This window comes from Canis aureus, chromosome 3 (genome assembly GCF_053574225.1).
Source record: "Canis aureus isolate CA01 chromosome 3, VMU_Caureus_v.1.0, whole genome shotgun sequence".
Lineage (NCBI taxonomy): Eukaryota > Metazoa > Chordata > Mammalia > Carnivora > Canidae > Canis > Canis aureus.
Window position 1 is genome coordinate 79,979,514 of NC_135613.1, and position 21,936 is coordinate 80,001,449.

The 21,936-nt window shown below is 47.6% G+C and overlaps 1 protein-coding gene across 20 annotated transcripts in view; it reads left to right on the forward strand.

The window, feature by feature from the left end:
- Window positions 1-21,936, forward strand: part of PKNOX2 (PBX/knotted 1 homeobox 2) — a 309,255-nt gene that overhangs the window by 107,711 nt on the left and 179,608 nt on the right. For 17 of the 20 annotated variants that reach the window (XM_077894043.1, XM_077894040.1, XM_077894035.1 and 14 more), the window contains one exon: window positions 13,406-13,475. The exons of the other annotated variants lie outside the window; for them this stretch is intronic. The gene's annotated coding sequence lies outside the window, so the exon portion shown is untranslated. The remainder of the gene's footprint in view (window positions 1-13,405; window positions 13,476-21,936) is intronic. 20 annotated transcript variants of the gene reach the window in all.

Sequence of the window (21,936 nt, forward strand, 5' to 3'; positions counted from 1 at the left end):
CCTCTACCACCCATCAGCTCTTTCCCTGGCAGGTGCCAGGTGGAGACAGTCAGCTGCTCAGGAGAGAGATTGTTCTGGGTAGTTACTGCTAGCAAGGGATCCCATTTTTATCTACCTGCCATCAGAGTAATCTGTCCTCTGCTGGAGGCACCTCGGAGGAGCAATGAGCAGGTGAGGCTCAGCAGATGGCAGTGCAGCCGGGTGACTCCGGGCTGGAGCGGGAAGCGGCCAGCCCGGCTCAGGAGGCCTCTGGCAAGTGCGGTGAACTCAGGAAACCTCCCCGGCCCTCCCCTATTTCTGGTGATACCGAGCCTCCTTCTGGAAAGGCACAGTTTTCCTACTCCGTTTGTTCTCAGATTGGTGTTATACCCTGGAGCCAAATTAGTGGCTAAGAACAATTGGAAACAAATGCTCTTTCAGCATCCCGCTGTGATCTGGGGATCCAGGTGGGGACACCAGCCGAGTGGTTGCCTTCTCCACTGAGCCACCCCTCCGCAGAGAATCAGCATCCCAGAACCATTCAGCACAGCCAAATTCCCTCATAATCAGCCTGTGCTGTGCACATCTGCCTAACCTCAGTTAAACAAGCTGGAGCCCTGTTAAGTTATTTATGAAACAATATTCAGGACCAGCCCCCCGAGGCGAGTTAGGAAGTAATGAATGGAAGTGCTATTTGGAGAGGCCTGCTCGCCAGGGCCTGTGGCTGGCCTGCTAGAGTGAGTGGCTCTCTCCCCATGGGGCCTGGATGCTCAGAGTCTCCCTTTGATGGCTGCCATGGTGGATACCCCTTCTCCAAGACGTAGGTGCTTGCTAGCTTGGCTTGGACCTTAGTGTACCTCCAGCACTGGTCTGAGGGGAAGGGGCTGACCCTCCACCTCGTTGTTATCTGGATGTGCCTGCTTTAAGTGGGGAGACCCTCCTCTGTGGTCCCTACATACATGCTGGATGACACTTAACCTCCCAAGCAACTGGTGTCTGTTTCTTCCTCTAGACTCTGGACTCCCTGAGGCCAGGGAGCTGGATTTGTTGTTCATTATTGACCTCCAACCTAGGAAAGGATCTGGTAACCTCAAAACACATTTTATAAATTGAACGAAGGGAGCCACTGGCTGGCTTCCAGTCTTGGCCTTCCTTGGGTTCACTCCTTCTCTCAACCCGTTTCTGCAGACATGAAATCAGGGGTTGGAACGCATGATCGCCAAAGGTTCTAGCCAGGTCTCACGGTGCATGGTTCTGACAAGCAGCTCTCCCCCCTGCTCCTTGGAGCCACCTCCTCCAGGATAGGCACTACCCGTTGTGGCTGAGGTCCCTCTGCCCTGGTGATGCTGGCTTGATCATTCTGTAGTTTTCCAGCCTGGGTCTTGCTCTCTGGTGGCCAGATACTGTCCCCTGCATGTGCTATTTTTCCTTGACATATCTCAATCTTGTCACTTTTCTCAGGCACACAATTGAAATTTTCCTCCCAACTAAAGGCAGATGCAAAATAAAAGCTTGTTGGCACAAAGAATTGCATTTCACTCTGCCCTAGGCTGCACCTCCTGGGTAGGCTGTATTCACTCTTCTCTCCGGCCCAGACCCCTCTCCACAAGGGAAATTGAGGACCTCTTCATTTCTACCCAAGGGCAGTCAGCTGTAGCACATCACATCCCTCTATCAGGCTGCCTGTATGCCTGCTGTAGAACAACTTGCTTTCCATGAAACACCAACAATAGCGATCATCATATGTACTGACACCAGAGAAATAATTTTAACTTTTCAAAGTATATAATTATTTCACTTTGTTTTTACAATATCTCTGTGCTGCAGGCAAAGCAGGAATAAACATCTTGATTTATTTGAGGCCCAAAGATTTATTGGTGTCTAGCTCAAGATTTCTTGGAATCTTAGACCTTTCTAACTTAATGTGAGCCTAGTGAATAACTCCCTCACCAATTCTTAACCTCTCTGGGGACAGGGACAGCTTTAAAATCTTGTATAATGTATAAAACGTATAAATCTCTCCACAGAATAATGTATACACAAACACTATTCTGGATAAAATGTGGAGGAGTTTGTGAACCCCTAAAACCTTAAGATCCGGCCACTCTGTTCAACAGAAGAAGAAACTGAGGCCCAGAGAAGGTCAAAGGCCACATAAGGTCAAAGCCGTGAAGACAGAACTGTCTCCTGGGTCCTGAGTAAAAACACTTCCCAACACACCACGCTGCTCACTGCTGCATCAGGTGAAGGGCCCAGATCCCCTCATCTTCTTCTCAGCTTCCTCTTCCCTTTTCCTTTTAGATTTCCTGCAGTGGATGCATGTGACTGTCTTTCATTTAAAAAAAAAATTTTTTTTTTCTGTCTTTCATTTCAAACTAGAGAGTGGCCTGCTCATTATCAGTTGTCTCCTACCTCCAACGAGTTTAAAACAAATTTAAAAATTTTTTTTTCTTTTCTTTTTTACCCTAAATTGTATCTCATCTGTCCAGTATCAGCACCCTGGAATCACCCCAGCTCAGATGTTTCCACGGGAAAGTTGTCTTCCCTGGCAGCAGCCTGGCCTGGGAGCCCCTGTCCCTTTCTGCCTGGCAGGCCCCTACTCTGTGTTCTCCCCAGTGGTCTTCAGAGACGTGAGGTCCCTTGCTCTCTCTGTCTGCCCTGGGCTCCCTTACCCTCACCTTGGCTGTCAGAGGCTCCTCTTCCGCTCTTCGACATCCTAAGCTCTTTTCTTCTATAGAAAATGGGAGAAGGAAAAAAAAAAAAAAAGAAATTGGGAGAAGTTACTGGTAGTATATACTTTTAAAAATTGGGGAAAAATACATATAACATAAAATTGACCATCTAAACCACTTTTAAGTGAACAGTTCAGTGACATGAAGTACTTTCACAGTGCTGTGCAACCATCACCACCATCTATTCCCCAGAACCCTTTTTATCTTGCAAAACCACAACTCTGCATCTGTTCAACCATAACCCCCATCTTTCTTCCCTCCCAGCTCCTGGCAACTGCCGTTCAACCTTCCATGTCTACAAATTTGACTTCTCCAGGTCCCTCATGGGAGTGGCATACTGGTTTTGTCCTTTGGTGTCTGGATTATTTCATTTAGCACAGTCTTCTCCAGGTTTATCCACACTGTACATACCATGTGTCAGAACTTCCTTCCCTTTTAAGGTTCAATATTTCCTTATATATATTTACCATGCTTTGTTCATCCATTCATCTGTCCGTGGACATTTTGGTGGCCTTCCGCCTTTTGGCTCTTGGGAATAATGCTGCTATGAATGTGGGTGTGCAAACATCTCTGAGCCCCTGCTTTTAGTTCTTTTGGGCATATCTTCAGAACTGGAGGCATGTTTTCAGGGTGCCTTAATTATTCTTCACTCTCCTACAAGTCTATTTTTATTTTATTCTTAAACTAACATCTTTTAAACAACTACTGACCTCACCGGGTCTGTGGCACATGCCTCAACGGGTGCTTTCTCAGAGAGCTCCAGAGGTTCTTTCCTGTCCTTTCTCTCTAAAACACCTCCCGGTCACTTCTGCTCCCTTACCAGGCTACATTTTTCTTCTTGGTACTTGTCACCACTTGATTGTATATATATATACACACACATATATATACACATCGATATATAAATATATACATATATATGTTTGTATGTACAGTTTGCTTGTTTCCTCCATTAGAATGTGAGCTCTGTGAAAACAGGGACTTTTCTGTTTTGTTCATTGTTATATAGTTGATGTCAGGCACAGTGCCTGGTACATGTGCCTAAGACATAATTATTAAGTTATTATTTTTTAAAGATTTATTTTAGAGAGGCGTAGGTAGGGGCAGAGGGAGAAGGAGAGTCTCAAGAAGACTCTTTGCTGAGCGGGGAGGGCTCAATCTCACAAACCTGAGATCATGACCCAAGCCAAAACTGAGCTGACACTTAAGCGACTGAGCCACCCAGGTGCCCTAATTATTAAGTTATTATTAACTCGAACGAATGATCAAAAGAATGAATAAATCAGCAAGGGACTATTCCTACCTGTGAACTTCTTCCAGTCTAGTAGGCAGAGGAACACATAAAAATGGTTATATGGCAAATACAGAGGCTCTGAGACATTAGTAATGGGATCTGTGGCTGTGGCTCTGGGACTGCCCTGGAGAGTTGACCCAGGAAGTACTTCCCTGTACTGGGCAGATTTTTCCCTCAACCTTGATAAAAAGGCCCATGCGACTTGAGTAGCTTTAATTTCATTTTCCTTCCAGTCTCCCCAGCACCTCATGACATGAGACTATTATCATCGGTCTCCAGACAAGGAAACCAAGATGGGTTGATGCTAGGCCATAAAGCTAGTGAGTAAGGCAGGTTTAGAGTCTGACTTCTTTTTTTTTCCTTTGTCAATTATTTTTCTCATCCTTATTTCTTTTCAAAAATTACAAAAGTGGTGGTGCTCATGGCAAGCAGAAACAAGGCAAAGATACACTAAAAATGATGCCTTCGTCTGGCTGTACCTGGTGCCCCATCAGCTCCAGTGTGAACACTGGATCACCCCTTTCACTCTGCCTCATGCTCACACAAACACATGCAAAGGGATCAACTCATTCTAGAGTCTTCTCTGTTTTTGTAAAAATAGAACCACTCCACACACATCCTCTGCTACTTACTTTTCTTATTTTGAACATTATGGCCAGCTTGCATGGCACAAGATGTAGATCTAACACATTCTTTTAATGGCTTCATTTATTTACAGTATGGTTGTACCACAAGTTATGCAACCAGTCCCCTATTGGTAGACATCTAGGTTGTTTTTCACTTTTCCCCTATGATAGATGCTCCAGATTATCCTTGTGCACTGCTACTTTTTCCCTATAGGACACATTCTCAAATTAGAGCTGCCTGGCCAAAGTCTCTGTGTATTTTTAATGGTAATAGACACTGTGTACTATTTTCTCAAAAGGTAGTAGCAACCCAATGTCATGCTTTTAACCACTGCACTTTCTAGGCCTGAATGACTATCCCCACCCCTCTTCCCTCAGAGCCCAGAACCCTCAGGTTCATCCCAGCCTCCTCTGAGCTGGCCCAGGACTCTCCAGGAAGGCAGGAGACACCCACCTCCTCCTTCTCTCACCTCTGGCCATATGTGGCCCTGGGCATTGCTCTGTCCTCTTCCTTGGCCAGTGAGGACTAGCAGTCAATAAAACTGGATTGTAGTTCTAATTCTGTCATTGCCCAACTGTTTGACCTTGGACAAGCCCCTTCACTTTTCTGTGCATTGATTTCTTCATTCATAAATGGAAGGACGTTGGGCTGGATGACCTATAAAGCCCTCCCTCTCTCCAGATGACCTTTACAGTTTGGGACAGCCACAGAGCTGGCTCCCAAGTGGAGCACTGGGGTCTGTCTCCTCTTTGGGGTGGCAGGGAGTGGGTGGGTGCTCAAGACAGGACAGAAGAGCCTTTCTACTGCTAACTACCCACAGAAGTCCTGCCTGGTTCTTAGTGGATGGGCTGAGGATTCTAGGGCCAGGCTGAAATGGACCTGGGTTCAAACTTGGCGCAGCTGTATTCCAGCTGTGTGACCTCGGGCAGCTCGCCTCACCTCTCTGCACCTTAGCTTCCGAATCTGTTAAATGAGCAAGATAAATTGGCCTCAGTATTCTAGAGCAGCACTGTCTAATACAACCTTCTGTGATGATGGAGATGTAGTCTGTCTGAACCTTCCAGGACAATAGCCACTAGACACATATCGAGCACTTGAAATGCGGCTGGTGAAGCTGAAGCCTGAATTTTAAATTTTCTTTAATTTTAATTAATTAGGATTTGAATGTAAAAAGCCGCATGTGGTCAGCGGCTACCTTGCTGGACTGTGCAGCTCCAGAGGATGAAAATGAGACACAGTAATATAGTGTATAGGAAGTGCTTAGCTAGCTCAGGGTCTGGCACATAGTAAGCACTCAATAAATGTTTGCTATTATTAGGTATTATGTGTCTTGCTTTCCGGCCCGCCACACCTCGTGGCTCTCAATGACACCCCATACTGGCTGTCCCAGAGTCACCTGGGGGAAGGAGGGAGGGGGGAAGGTGTTGCTGCGGTGGTGCATGTCAGTAATGAGCCTTGCACTAAATGTTTCTGGTCTGCTACTTTCCCTGGAGGGTCATGTGAGCCAGAGTGGTATGTGGCCTGCTTTGCAAGTGATTAACATGGTGTAAGCAATCTGCATAGAGAGAAAAAACCCTCCGTTGGTATTCCATTATTCTATTAGAGTTTCAGAGCCGGGATTAAGTGGACATGATTTCTTCCTATGGGCCATTAATTTTGTTTTATTGCTGGTCTGATGGCCATTACCCTTTTTTGCCAATGCATTCCCCCATTAGGTTTGTACAATTAACAAAATATGTGCTGTTAGGGCTTTGATAGGAACAGTGGGATGGAAATAAAGGGAGGGGGTACAGCCGCCCCTGAGTTGGGGTGGGGAGAGGCTGGGCCCAGGGGTGGGGCCTCAGGAATAAAGCAGGGTGGGGCTTCTTCAGCACCTGCCCTGTAGCCACTGGCATTCCAGAAAAGCTGCCCTAAGACCTTTGCAGGCTGTCTCGAGGCTAGGAGTGGAGTTGCCCAGGTGAGAGGGAAGGACACGAGGCAGGCCTGCTTGGTGGTACTGGTGTTTCCCTGGATCCCATCCTCCACCCTCCAGCTGGCACAGTACAGCTGAGAACATAATGAGCCACCCACCCCCATGCTGTCACCTTGAACCCGAAACTCTTCAGCAGGCAGAGTAAGTCTGCTTCCAGGTGTCTGGCCCTTGACGGGAGAGACTTCCGGGGTGACGCTTGCCTTCTCTCGGGGGTAAACAGGAGGACCGGTGCGTGATTAAAAGGGGGTGACTGCATCCTCCAGTGACTGCCATGTGGAAATGCAGGACTGGCTTCGTTAGGTCTTCCAGTCTTTGGAGGAAAATTAGAAATATGGATTGTTAAAATGCAAAATCTCTCGCTTTTTAGACATTGGCAGAATTTATAAAAATGCCAGACAGGCAAGAGTCAGCATAGGGGCTGCCAGTTGGCAACCTCTGTCAGACAACGAGGAGTCATTGAAGGGTTTTAAGGAGGAGTGGACCTTATCACATCTGTGTTCCAGAAAGATCCCAGGCTATGGGGAAGTGGTAGATGGGCAAAAATGGGGTGAGGCTAGAGGCCAGGAGACCAATTAGGACTGGGAGGAAGAGAGAGGCAGGTCAATGATGATGCCAAGTGAAGAAGAGCCATGATATTCCTGACAGAGAATCGGCAAGTCTTGGGTAATGGTGTGTTCACACCTCAGAGGGTATCCACAGGTCCAGGAGGTTGCCCTGGGAGCGGGTCCTCTGCAGAGGGCCCTGAGGCCCTGGGAGTGCACACCTCACTCACCTGATGTAGACAGATCACTAGTGCCTCCAGTTCCTTCTGGCACATAGGAAAGGTATGAGGATTAGCCCACCAGTGCCAACATTGCCTGGAAGGTTTTAAATGCATGCCTGTTCTCACAGCTACAGGCCCAAGATCAGAGACCTGGGCCTGGGCAGGGCCTGAGGAACGTACTTGGGCAGCCAGGACTAGGAGATGGGGAGCTGAAGACAGGTGTGGAATTAACATCCGTTCTTACCAGGTTCAGGAACGGCTGTGCACTACCCTCAGTGCTGGGGTGGGATGCATCTCAGAGTCAAGTATTTAGTGCCAGGCAATTTTATCAGTCTTCAATTACCTAGTTATTGTGTAATTTAGAGCCTGGTGGTCAGGGCCTACAATGCTGTAACTGCCAACCTCATTCAACAAATGTAAGCAACTGCAAGCTGTTGGCAGGTGACGAGGGAGCGCAGTGGAACAGAGAGGAGGCTCAGCAATAAGGTAGGGACACACAGGGCATGCCGTCTGGACGGATGGGTGGTCCTGCAGGAGTTTCCTTCTGGAAAGATATATTCACATTTTGTTTTCCCTGGAAGTTTTGTTCATCTGCCCGTGGAGGGGTTTTCAGAGAAGAGGAGCATCCAGAGAGACTCTTGGTGTCGAAGAATGGGTTTCCATAATTTGTCCTCATCCCTAGGGCAAGGATAGAGAAGCTTTTATGGGCAGTGGGATGAATGCAGAAGTTCTCAACCTTCTTGCTTTGCCTCTCTTTCTCCTTTTCTGCTCAGTTGCTACCAATTTTTAACTTTTAATATTTAAGAACCACGGTAGCCCTCATTTATTATTATCATTAATATGTTCTAAGCATTACACAAAATGCTCTAGATGCCTCATCTCATTCAAAGATGCTACTGTCGGGGATCCCTGGGTGGCTCAGTGATTTGGTGTCTGCTTTCGGCCCAGGGCGTGATCCTGGAGTCCCGGGATTGGGTCCCACATCAGGCTCTCTGCATGTAGCCTGCTTCTCTCTCTGCCTGTGTCTCTGCCTCTCTCTGTGTGTCTCTCTCATGAATAAACAAACACAATCTTTAAAAAAAAAAAAAAAGATGCTACTATCACCCTTCTTTTAAAGATGAGAAAATTGAGGTTTGTAGAGATTAAGGTTAGGTAAATGATGCTCCCAGGTTTGAACCCAGAACTCTCTGACTCCCACATCTTTACTCTTAACCAGGGTGATATACTGAGCTACCTTAGCACAAGACTTAGAACTCTCCCTGGTGGGTTAGTCTGGGCAACCTCCGAGGTATATAGATGTCAGATGGAATTTTGCTTTAAGGATTATCTAGTAGTCTAGCCCTATCATTTTGCCTATGGGGAAACTGAGGCATGGGGTGGGGGGGGTAAAGTTCCTTGTCCAAGATCATACATTAATGACAGAGTGAGAAGCACGTGAACCATATCTGATTGACACCTCTCTGTTAGGGGTGTTCTTTGTATTAGACTCATGGCCTTGCTAAGCCTCAAGCTCACCTCTCTCCATCCTTACAACTTAACTAGGCATGTTGCATGGGTGCCGCTCAGCTCTCCTGGGGCATGTGCTACCTCCTATGAGAAGCTTTGTTAAATCCCTCTCCCTACCTCGTTCCCAGATAATCATAAGCATTCAACAACTCCTCCCTCACCTACCATTTCACAAATGTCCTCATATTTATAAATGTGAGTGGTCAATTTCATAGTTCCATTTTATTTTCATGGTGAATAAGTCAGACCTAAGTTTCAATTCTGATTCCATGATTGCATGGCTGCTTGTTTGAAGACTTTTGACATGATTGTTTGCCTGCCAGGACCGCCAGCTATTGGCTTTGGAAGACCCGAAAATACATGGCACATCAGTGGGTCCCCAGCATGTGTCCATGGGGCAGCGACAGGTTACGTAGACTTTTCCACGGGTACGTGGTAATGAGTGAAAAATAAGGATGGTGTGGGGAGGTTTCATGTTCACGTATATGTACACACATGGTGTGTGTGAATGAGAGAGAGAGGGAGAGGAGCAAAGAGAGACAGAAAGAGAAGGAAAGAGGGAATGCTTTCCATGATGCTCTATTTATTCAATTTAACGAATGGTCCTTTGTGGCTCTCCTTACTTTTGGGGGTCGAATTACTTTATGAAACGATGGTGAACAAAGACAATATTAATCTTTTATCAGTATATCAGTATGTCAACCCTGTCGATCTCCTCATTTATTTTTTTAACATTTTGTAGATAGGTGAAGCCATGTCTGGGAGACCAGGCCGTGCAGCAGCTTCTCACCCAGTGCAGGTTCTCCTTCCAGTGTTGGGGAGCTCACTACCTACAGGAAGCCTGTTTGGGGATGGTTCTCATTGCTAGAGACTTCTTTCTTCTATGGAATTGAAAGTTGACTTCCTCTAACATGTAGCAATTACTCCTGATCCTGCTGTCTAGAGTAACACAGCTCCTCTTTCTCCTCCTCCTCTTTGTAGTTTCTTCAAATATTTGGAGGACCACTATGTGGGAGAAAGATGGGTAATTTCAGAGAGGGACAAATGAAGGCATCAGTCTGATTTCTTTTCGTATCTTCTACCTCACAGCCTCCTAGTAATGAAAATAATAACATAATAAATAATAATGAAAATAATAACAAAATAGTAATATTAGCTAACATTCAGTGAGTGCTGAATTTGTATTCTAAGCACTTTGCAGTTTACAAAATCATTCAATCCTCACTCAAACCTCAGAGGTAGAACCCTTACTCGCCTGATTTTACTGATGGAAAACTGAGGCACAGAGAAGTTAAGTAACCTTCCCATGGTAGTGCCACTAGTAAGTGGTGGAGTCGGGACAGAAAACAGGGCAGTCTGGGGGCCCCTGGATGGCTCAGTCAGTTAAGCGTATGCTGTCAGCTCAGGTCATGATCCCAGGGTCCTGGGATTGAGTCGCCCATCGGGCTCCCTGCTCAGTGGGGAGTCTGCTTCTCCCTCTCCCACTGCCCCTGCTCATGTGTGTGCTCCCTCCCTCTCTCTGTCAAAAATAAATAAATAAAATCTTATTTTATGCCCAGAAAGCTGGGAAGTCTGACTCCAGAGCTTGCATTTTTATTTATTTATTTAAAGATTGTTTTAAAAATTTTATTTATTTGAGGGCATCCCTGGGTGGCTCAGCAATTTAGCGCCTGCCTTTGGCCCAGAGCGTGATCCTGGGGACCTGGGATCGAGTCCCATGTCGGGCTCCCTGCATGGAGCCTGCTTCTCCCTCTGCCTGTGTCTCTGCCTTTCTCTCTCTATGTGTCTTTCATAAATAAATAAAATATTAAAATAAAATAAAATAAATAAAAATTTTATTTATTTGAGGGAGAGAGAGAGAGAGAGAGAGAGGGAGAGAGAGAGAGCATGCACAGGGGGAGGGGGGCAGAGAGAAAGGGAGAAGCAAACTCCCTCTTGAGCAGGGAGCCCAGTGCAGGGCTTGATCCCAGGACCCTGAGATCATGACCTGAGCCGAAGGCAGATGTTCAACTGACTGAGCCCCCCAAGTGCCCCCAGAGCTTGCACTTTTCGCTACTAAACTTTGAACCCATGCTTTAGCCACTGGACATCTTCACTCACTTCTCTTTTCACTGTGAAAGTTATTAAAATGTATGCCAGACTGCATCGTAAACTAATATGGATTGATAAGTCCAAGGTGAGGGGACTGTCCATCCCTCAGTTGGATGCCGTATGGCTATTAATGCAACCTGAGATCACATCTAATGGCTTTGGCAGCAATGCTGTACTCTGCGCTCATCCTGAGCTTATGTTAAATTCAAATAACATATATATACACACACATATATATGTATTTTAAACTAGGGTTACCCTATTTGGTGTTTCTGGAATTGACTTTTGAATGAAAGAGTAGGATTTGGTGTATATATTCTTGTCAAATATTTTCCTACAATTTTGTAAAAAATAAAAAATTGGATTTGCATGTGGACGTGGGATAGAGCAATTTGGTGGTTTACAGAGATAGGATTGTGGCCTGTATTTCTTTATTTTCAAAATCATTTCTTTTATGGATATCATAATGTTATTGTGCAAAAACTGGTAAAGGAAAAAATGGACTTTGTCATTTTGGCTCATTCTTTCAGTTTGTTAAAAGCTTTATAACACTCTTGAATCCATCTCCCCAATAGGAGCTTCCTTCCCAGCTTTGTAGCATGTGCAAACAGCAAGTCTGCTGTATCTTCTAAGCTGCTGGCGGCTCCACAGACAATCCCAGAGGGCAGGGAGAGAGTACCTACTGCTGCATGCAATTCAATCTAGAGACTTCTTATACTGAGTTCATGTATGCTCAGTAGCCGTGTGTTAGTTGTTTAAAAGACTATAAGTTGGAGCCCACTGCCGACCATTGCCAATCGGCGGCTGGTTCTGAGCTGCTGGTTGTGGACTCTGTGTGGAATGAACAGGGTCTTCCAATGAATATTTCAACAGACATATACTGAGAATCCAATAAATCCTGGGCACTTTGCTAGATACTCAGGCCATACAGATGCATGAGATGCAGTCCTGTCTTCCAGGACTTGCAGTCCAGTGGTCTGGGCTTATCTCAGAGGCAGCTCCTTGAACCATGAACCTGTTATGCAGATGTGAGTAGACAGCTCCACAGGAAGTGCCTTAGCCTGGTAGACGCCATCATGAACGAAAGGGGCATTTTCTTTCTATGAGCACATCACGCTATATACACCATGCCTGAACTTTCAATCTGAAATGCCACCTCTACCAAGAAACCTCTCTGTTTTAATGAACAAGAAGATCTTAAAGAGATTGGAGCAGAGGGGCTCATCTTCTTTGTGTCATTTTCTGTTGAAAAACGTTAAATGGCTCTACCAGCTTCTAGCCTGAGTCTGGCCTCTCTTCCGAACACTCAGAGCCCTAGATGCTCTGGCCCCAATTGGCGTACTCAGTGTTGGTCTCGCCTTGGTCTCTCTCAGGCAGACCAGCTCTGCATTGACCCAGGGCACTCCATGCCGTCCCCCTCTCATCCTGGCTCAGACTGCTCCCTTTCTTGGAATGCCCTTTTGCTCCCTTCTACCAGCCAAATCTTGCCTGTCTGGTCTCCAAGACCTGTTCATCCTGAATACTCCCTCCAAATATTTCCTTGAGTGCCTCAGCTCTTGCCATCTTCATTTCTCTATGGAGAGAGAATTATAGTCCCCACCACCCAGTTGAGCACTACTGTGCATATAGTCCTGTCTCCTCTGATGATGTTCCACATGGGGAATCTTATTTCCCCAATGACATCATGGCAGCAGTTTTATAACAGGACCCACCCACGGATTTTGTTCCTGCCGCTGTACATAGCCACCGTAGATCATGGAGCAGACACCTGATAAACATGTGCTGGGTTTTCCTTGTTGTTATTGCTTTATTCCAGAAAGAGAAGTAAAAGCAGTCACATCTTTAATCTTTCCAAGTCTTGCCCTCATCCTGCTTCTCCATGTGCATTCTTTTCCTTCCAGCCCCATTGGACTCTTCACCTTTCCTTGAAAATTCTCCCCTCCATCAAGACTTTCCATAATCCTGACATAAACAACAGCCTTGGCTTTGTGGTTTGCTAGCTTTTTGCTACCTTCCCTATATAGGTTGCAAGCTTTCACAGGGACTGCTGGGCTCATCCCCCTGCATGGGGTCTTCCATCAGATGGGAGGCATCAGTAACTGATTATTGCCTTGGTCAGCTTAGGGGTCTCAACAGCCATGAGATTCCTATAGGACTCCTATAGGGAAAGGGCTGAAACTCAGGAAATTGAGGCACCAAGCAGGTAAGGAGGGAGTGATCCTCTCTCTGTCTGTCCTGGTTAGCTTTCCTAGATGGTAATCGCCTTGCACCAAGAGTCCCTTGGCCAGGAAATGTTCCCACTCAGCACTATGTGAATAGAGCTACTAGTCCTGGCTTTGCTCCTGGACCAGACCCACTCTGAGGTTACCCTCAGCCCTGCCTTGGCTCTCAATCCCAGCAGAATCATACATATCTATAAAAACGTTTTCTTTTATTGGCAGATGAAGTCCGGAGCAGGATTCTGAGGCTTTCTGTCCTCCATGCCGCTCACCAGAAAAGGGACTGTGAACTGTAAGTAACTCTGATTGGTGTTTCCATGCTGACTCAGTGAGGTTATGGGTTAAAGACCAGCCCTGAACCTAATCTTTAACGGTCATGCATTGTGCAAGAGAAATACTCAACAATGAGCTATTCAGAATGTAAAATACAGAGGACTTCTAATTAGATTAGGTCTAAATGTGACAGAGAAGCCCTATAATATGACATCCTATTTAATTAGACTTTATTGATTGTGCATTAAGGTGGACTTGATGTGTCATGTGTGTCATGAGTGTTGGAGAGGGAAGCTCTTGAGTTTGCAAGGCCAACCCAGACCCCAGCCACTATCATCTGTGGGCTAAGCTGGGGAGGCAGCGAGGAGGAAGTGGGCCAATTCATAACCCGCACTTGCTTTTACAGCTTGGTTTATTTCTAGGGAGCCATGAAGGTGGGGAAGGCAGACACTGATGGTGGCTCCCCTTCCATTGGCATGGTTACAGCTCTACCTTATGCTTTATGTGCTCGTTTTGGCTCCTACTTTGCGAAAGTCTACCCACCTGGAGGACCCAGCCTCGGTCCAGTCTCCCAGTAAAACCCTCTTTGGTAACTCCAGCTAGAAGTGATCTCTCCCTCTTCTGAAGTTCTGCTACATCGACAGGAGGCTGTGAGCTCCTAGAGGATGGTCTGGGATTCCCAGGTCTTCTTGTCCCCACTGCACTCCCAACCTGGTCTCTGCTCAGCAGAGGTTAGCCCCAAGATTGGGTTGCCCTGGCCTACGTAGGTAGCTTCCCAGCCTGCTTCTGGGGCTACCGGAGGCCGGGCTGCCGCTGCGCCTCTGATAGTACATTGGCTTCCAACCAGTCCATGGAATTATAAATGATTAACCGTTATCAGTGCACATCTTCACCTCTGTGTAAAAATAGATTGACTGTAATGAGTATTTGAATAAATCATAAGAATGGCCGCCATGCGATCGTCTAACATCCTGCCGATGGCTGCCCGGTGAGTGAGCAGGGCGCCGGCCCTCCTGCCTAATGGCCTGCGATTCAGTGCTGGTCGCCTCTGTGATTGACGGGTTGTGGCTCCCAGGACACCGCCTCTGCAGCCCAGGCTCTGGAGTGGTCGGAGCCTGGGCCCAGGGGGCAGGGAAGGGGGCCTCCCTCCATCCTGTTCCAGGAAAGCCTACCTAGGAGATGCGGCTGGGGGACCGGGGGAGCCAGAGTGGAAAGACCTTTGTGAGAATCATGTCTCCTTGCACCGGAGGTTAAAGGGACCTCATAAGTCAAGTCAAGTAGGAGAGAAGCAAGCTGAGCGTGAACCTTAATGAGAGTGAAGAGTGTGGGCAAAAGGTCTGCACAATCTCTCCCTGTCTCTCAGGGCCCTCCCCACACCAGGTGCCTTGCACTGGGCCACATGCACCCAGGGAAAGCTCCCACACAGGGACCGGCTCTTGGGCCTGCACTGAGGAACAAGGAGCAGCAGGTTTCTCTGGGTCCTGGGATTCAGAGATGGAAAGATTCAAATGATCCTTCAGGGAATGTTTGTCAAGGCTGCCTCAGGCACGAGGATCCTGCCTTTAGAGAGGGAGGAGGAGGAGGGGAGCAGGCTCAGAGGGACAAGGACCAGTTGAGGAGGGAATAGTCCGAAGTCTCAGAGTAAAGACCAGGGAAGGCTGGATTTGAGCAGGAAATAGCAAACATTCGAATTAATTCCAGTGGTATTCCAGTTATTATGGCTGTGACAAGCCACCCCAAAACTTAGCGTATTAATAATGTTGACTCTGTGCATATCCCGTGAGTCAGGAATTCAAACAGGGCACAGTAGGGATGATGTGTCTCTTCCACTGGGTCTGGGATCTCAACGGAGGCAAGTGAAAAGCTGGGTGCTGGAATCATCTGAAGGCCCATTCACTTATAATTCGGGGGGCTGATCCCAGCTGTTGGCTGAGATGTTAGCTGGGGCTGCCAGCCAGGCCCATGTGATCACTCCGTGTGGCTCAGGCTTCTTCAAAGCCTGGTGGCTGGACGCCAAGGGGGAGCACCCTGAAAGAGAGCTAGAGCCGGTGGGGGCTGTACTGCCAAAGCCAAGTAGCCTTACTTCCACCACATTCTCTTGACTTGACTGGGGCAGTTACAAAGGCCTACCTCGCTTTCAGGAAGGGAACATAGACATCCCTCCCACCATGACTCAAAGGAAGAAGATCAACAGCACGTTAAAAGAGGAGCATGGGGATGGGATATATGTTGTTGCAACCATCTTTGGTGAGTACAGTCTACCATGACTAGTACTTGGCAAGTCAGACACAGTACAGCCTCATCTATTTCCAAAGACTAAAGAAAAGGCTAAAGAAATACCCATCTTTGATAATCAGACTGTCCCTTATCTCACAGAATGTCTGGGTTTAAAGTCCATCTCTATACCCCCAGAGGCCAGGCTAGGCTTCTTTCCAAAGCAGGACTCCCCAAGGACATGCTGGTATTCAAAGGTCCTGCAGTTGGTGGAAGCTTCCACCTCATGGTCCACTTCAGCAAATGTTGGTCCAGTTTGTAACTCGCAGCTTGAAGTGCCAGATCTGGAGAGGCATTTAGACCTGTGACCAAGGATTCCTCAAGCCTATAGCCCTCATTCCCACCCAGGGATCCCCACACTCCCAATTCAGTGGTCTTCCAAGTCGAAAGAGGTTTGGACCAAAGAGCAGGACTTAAGAGGCTATTGGGGCTGTGTTGGGGCCTGGGGAAATCTGGGCAGCCCTTCCTATCTGACCCTATGTCCTCTCTTCTCCTTCCTGCCCTTTTCCCACACACTAGAACCTGTGCCTTTAAGGGACCAGGCCCCCTTTCCTTTGCCATTCTTCCGACCCAAATGCAGCTGAATTTTGGATGAGAATCTGAGTGACTGGATGCCTTGTTGTGACTTAAAAGGATAGAAGCAAAACCCAGGCAAGGAAAGAGTGGAGACATGACTGATTCATTTTCCCAATGGGCTGAGATCTGAGAATGGCTAATGCCGGAAAGGGAGGGGGCAGGGAAGAGAGGGGTAAGCGGGCTTGGTTTTGATAAAAAGGTGCCAGGGTTTGGAACTTAAGTCTGGAAACTAATGTTTAACTTGGACAAATGAAGGAACAGATAAAAACAAGGATCATTTATATTTTCAAGGCTCCAATTTGAGGGGAAAAAAGTTGGGGTCCGAAGACCAAAAATCAGAGTTTAGATTCTGACTCAGGACCTTTGGGATCCAGGCACATCTGCTTGGTCTTCAGATTCGTCATCTCCAGAATGGAGTTGGGATTGCAGCATACCCTTCCCAGGACTGCGGTGGGGAGCAAAGGGAAGCCAGCGTTTGAAAGCACGACAGCCATTCGTGGCACACAATAGCTACTCAAAACCCTTCAGCCATTCATCCACCCAGGAAATAAATAAAAAGTGGAGTTAGAAAGATTGTTTCTCTCCATTGCTCCTGACAGGGATGGTCAAGAATCTTTCCTTTAACTGTACCCTCCATAAAAGTTCACTCATAAACTATTGATATTTTAATAATACACATTAGCATCTTGCCCTTCGACAAATGAATATTGAATGAGCAATAAAGAGGCAAAAGAGTAACCAGGTGTACGGCTGGCTGCGGGAAAGCTGGGATCTTGGGTAGTTGGCAGAGGGAATGCCCCTTTCCAGGCACCTTGTGACTCACCTCTCTCCCCAGTGACCCCTAGGAAACAGCTTTTAAAAAGCGCTCAGATTCCAGCCCAGCCCAGTCTGAAGAGGATTTCTCCTATGGTCTCTTACACTTGGCTGGAAGGGACTTGGGAGAAGAGAGGAAAAGTCACGGAAGAGCTGGGAAAGGCATGGATGTTTTGCATGGGGTGCAAGATCTTAGATCTTAGATCTCCCCACTACTTCTGCTAGGAGTGCAGACTTCTTTCCAAACCATGCTCTCCTGCTCCATAAACTGAAAGTCTATAGACAGTGTGTCCACCACCAGAAATCAGGCAATGAGTTTTAAGAAATGTAGCTGGGGTGCAGGGGTGGAAAAGCAGCTGGCTCCGGGGACCCCAAACAGACCTGGTTTGACCACTCGCCCCTGGGGAAATCCAGAGGCAGAGAGAGGAGCGGTGGGGAGACAAGAAAGGAATTCATTTCAGTGAGGCCAATGCCAGGAAGACAGCGGACGAACGTCACAGAGACTGTCTCCAAAGTGCTGAGAACACATCCCAGTTTAAATAAGGCAAATGCTGGACGAAGGTCGGTGGGTACGTGCAGGTGGGCAGCGAAGGTCGGGCCAATCATTGTCTTGGGGTCAATCATGTGCGGTCCTGCTGGTGTCGGGACAGTTGTCACTGCTTGGTCGCAGGGGTAGTCTCGGTTCCCATTGGGGGATGTTTTGCCCACAAGGTCGTTTGTCGGAGTTAAGAGATAAGCTGGAAAGAAGAACTTAATCAATAGAAAGTATGAACTGAGGCAGTTGAAGTCCTCTTTCAGAAATAACTCAGCCTCCTTGCACCCACCTCTCCTCCCCTCTCCTCCAGGTCGTGGTGGGCACCTATGCTCGGGGGTGTGTTAGGTTAGGGTTTACAAGACAGAATTTCCTGCCTCTTTGCAGCTCCTGCTCCGAGCCCCGCTGCCACAGCCTCCAGATTCTCGTGGCCTCCATCTGGGCGGGGAGTCCTTGAGTGTGCAGAGAACAGTGACAGGGGCTCTTCGTCGGTCCGGCTTAATTGGTGTGATTTAATGGCGTTTCTGGCGGATTCAGATTTATACGGCTTTCTGAGCTGCAAATCTGCTTTCTAAATGTAGAATTTTTGTGGAGTGGTAAAAAATAATGGCTGTTCTGTGATTCCTGCCTCCCGAGCTAGGAGATTGCAATTTACATTATGCAAATAGACATTATGCAATCAAGGCACTTTAGCAGGAATCTGGCGGCAGCGCGGGCCGCTGATGAGATGCCGAGGTCTGCAGCCCCAACTGGAGGGGCTCTGCGAGAGATGAAGTGGGGAGCGGGTGGGGCCGCGGGGAGGACGCCGAGTCTGTTCCTCTGGCCCAAGGAGGCAAAGTGGAGCCTGCCCGGAGATGAATGCATCCGGGGAGCTGCCAAAGCGACTCTCTCAATTAATGGCTTTGTTTAATCATACCCCCTGTCCAGAGGAGTATTGTCTTACGGATAATTTCGTTTGCCTAACGAGATTTTGCTAATTAAATCTCCTTTCAGTTGGTGTGACTATGCCTGCAGGAGAGGGGGCTATTTGGAGTCTTCTCCATAAACCTTTCTGGAGAGGAGCTGAGAAGGAGGGAAGGGGTGGGGGGAGAGAAGAGAAGGAAGGGGAGGGAGAAACTTGCCCGCTGTGAGCAGGACTGGAGAAGGTTTGAGGGTTTGGGAACCACAGGGTGGCTGCCACCACCCACCTTGCCTTTGTCCTGTTCACCAGAGATTGGCAGACTCATCAGACTTTGTCCGGCCTGAGGGATTTCCTCCCCTTTTTTCTTCCTCTCTGGCTCCTGTGACCTCCACCATTATCCCTTCTCAACTTCTTCCCAAATCCCTAGGACATCCTAAAGGATTTCCAAGCACTGCTCCCAGCAGCTCTGGCTGTGGGTGCTGGTGGTGGTGGTGGCCATGTGGGAACCCTCCCCTTGCTTTTGCTATTAGCCAGCCAGTCTGGCTCTTCAGAGAGGAAAAATTGCTCCCAAATTGGCCATTTCTCCAGGGATAATTGCCTGAATCAAAGAGGAAAATACCTCCTCAAATTCATTTATCATCAGTCAGCCAAGGATAGCCTCCTATATACAGAGGAGCCTAGTGCTGTGCCTGAATAGTGGGAGCCTAATTAATGCTGCTGTATCTGGCCCGTCCCACCCATGCTCCACCACCCCAGTGGTGCTTTGCTGTCAGCAGCCTCCTTGGCCTGACTGACCATGGGCTTCCAGGCTCAACCCTATCTACTTTTCCAGTTTCACCTCCTACCCCACCTTGCTATTTCCTCCTTCCTAATACTTATAGACACTCAGACACATGGGCACATTCCTACTCCTGAGGCCCCAAATATACCTAGTTGCTCAGTTCCCCCAGGATACTCTGTATAACTGCACAGAGCCTTTGCACGTGCTGTATCCTCTGTCTGGAATCTCCTTGACTTAGTGACCCCTAATCCTCCTGCAATGTCCAACTCATATATCTTCCTCTATGACTGCCTCCTTCCAGAGCTTCCCTGGCTTTTGTGAAACACTGCTGCACACCTTCTATGTCCTCTTTGTCATTACAGGACCTCAAACATAGTTATTTGTCTGTCTTTCCAAGTTAAGGACTGAATCTTACTCTTCTCCTAATCCTAGTACCTAGCACCAGGCCTGGCCATAATAGGTACCCTACCCGGTTGGTCAAATGAAAAAAAGAATGAATGAACCTAGGAGAAGAGGGTAAGGTGATAGAGGGGCATTCTCTAGTAAGTCCTTAAAGCCCCAGGATGGATGATGTGGTAGCAAGTCAGGAGACTGATTTCTGTTGAGTCCCTGCACAGTTACTTGCCTGTCCATTACTTTTACTTTCTGGGTGGGAGGGCACTACTTCTATGCGATAGGTCATGCACTATGTTTGTCAGCATCTCCTGTAACATTCTCACATAGATCCTGTGAGATGAATATTGTTTTTACAGAGGAAACTGAAAGCAAAGTAGTATTTAGCTGTAACTGGGCCCACTGGCAGGGTCCCAACAGGATCTACCTCTAGCTAGGTGAAAGTTCTGGTGCTTTCCAGTGTCCCTCTCTATCTCATCCATCCATCCATCCATCTGTCCGTCCGTCCGTCCATCCATCCATCCATCTACTGTCCATCCATTCATCCACCCATCCATCTATCCATCCATCCACTATCCATCCATCCATCCATCCACCCATCCATCTACCATCCATCTGTCCATCCATCCACCATCCATCCGTCCATCCACCATCCATCTGTCCATCCATCCAGCCAGCCACAAGCCAGCCAGCCTGCCACAAGCCAGCCAGCCTAGAAGTGTATCACACTCTTGCTGCCACAACACCAGGGCTCACACAGTGCTGGAATGCTCATATGAGCTGTGGGTGGGGTGAAACAGCCCCACAGGCAGCCTCCAGCTGCTGGGTCTGCACTGTTGCTCAACTAGCGGTGGGGATGTTGGGTGTGGAGGAGTCTGCATTCCATGCTGGGGAGCGTGGAGGCAGCCCAGGAGAAGTGGCTCTTATCTTCATGTGTGATAAGGGCACATGCGTGTTACATGAGTGCCTGCAGGCTGCAGGGAGTGTGTGTATGAGTGAAGGACGCAGTGTTTGCAGAGAGCAGCTTTGTGTTTTTCTTGGTTCCTTGGCTTTAGTGCTTTGCTTTTTGCCCTGCTGTTTTTCCTGTTGGTCCAGGTGTATCTGTAAATGTGCTGTCTCTGCACCTAGGCTTTTCCTCATCTTAATATCCCCACTATGCTATCCATGCTCTGAGTCTTGTACCAAGTGTTTCTTGGTACATAACAGGTGCTCAAGCAGTGCTCCATGATGCACTGAATGGTCAAAAGACTAAATGATTGAATGAGTGGACAAGCATGCACTTCGGTGTCACATGGACCTGAGTCTGAGCCCTAGTTCTGTTATTTATGTAGCTGAGAACCTGGGATTAATTTTCTCATCCAGAAAGTGAGAATACGGAAACTACCTATTCTATGTTTCTCGAAGGGCTGTTGATAGAGGATTGTAAGAGATATGTGAAAGTGGTTTATAAACTATGAAGCACTATACAAGTATAAGAGGTTATTATTATAATGGTTATTACACTTGAAGTGATCATTGTGTTTGAAAATTAGGGATTCTGTTTTCAGGAATATAAAATCATCCTGGCCTGATTTGAACTCTGAGACTTACACAGCAATCATTACAGGAACTGATCCTAGATTTACCCAACTATGAGAACTATCTGGGGCTGGGGTGGGAGGAGGGGGCTGGTGAAAATGGTCCATCTACACTGGGGCCACCCGTCCCCTAGGTGGACCCACATGGGAAGTCTCTCCTGAGTCTCTGCAATTGCCTATCTTTGCAAATGTTCCTCTGCCAGGAATCCTTCTCCCCTTTTTCCACTCTCTTTTGACCATCTTGCGCCAAGTTGCTGCACTATCCCTGAGCTCCCGGGTTACCAAGTGTGCCTCTCTGAGGGCATTTATCACAGTGTACCTGTGACGATTAATGTCTGCCTCCCTGGCCACAGTGTGTGCCTCAGGTCAAATGAGCATAGTTCTTCTCTGGAGCCCCAGAGCTAAGGAGATGAATGGACGGATGGTGAGAAGGGAAGGGGGAAGACTGGAGCTTGGTAGAGGCACAGGATTTGAGCTTTGGGAGTCCCCTAATCTGTAGGGGAAGGCGAGGAAGAAGCTTCAGAGAAATTATCACTGCCTTGCAAATAAGCCCCAAATTTCTGAGAGATATTTTCCACCCACCTTAATGCCCAAAAGATCAAATAGGCTGATCTTCCATAGGGTCATGGGGCC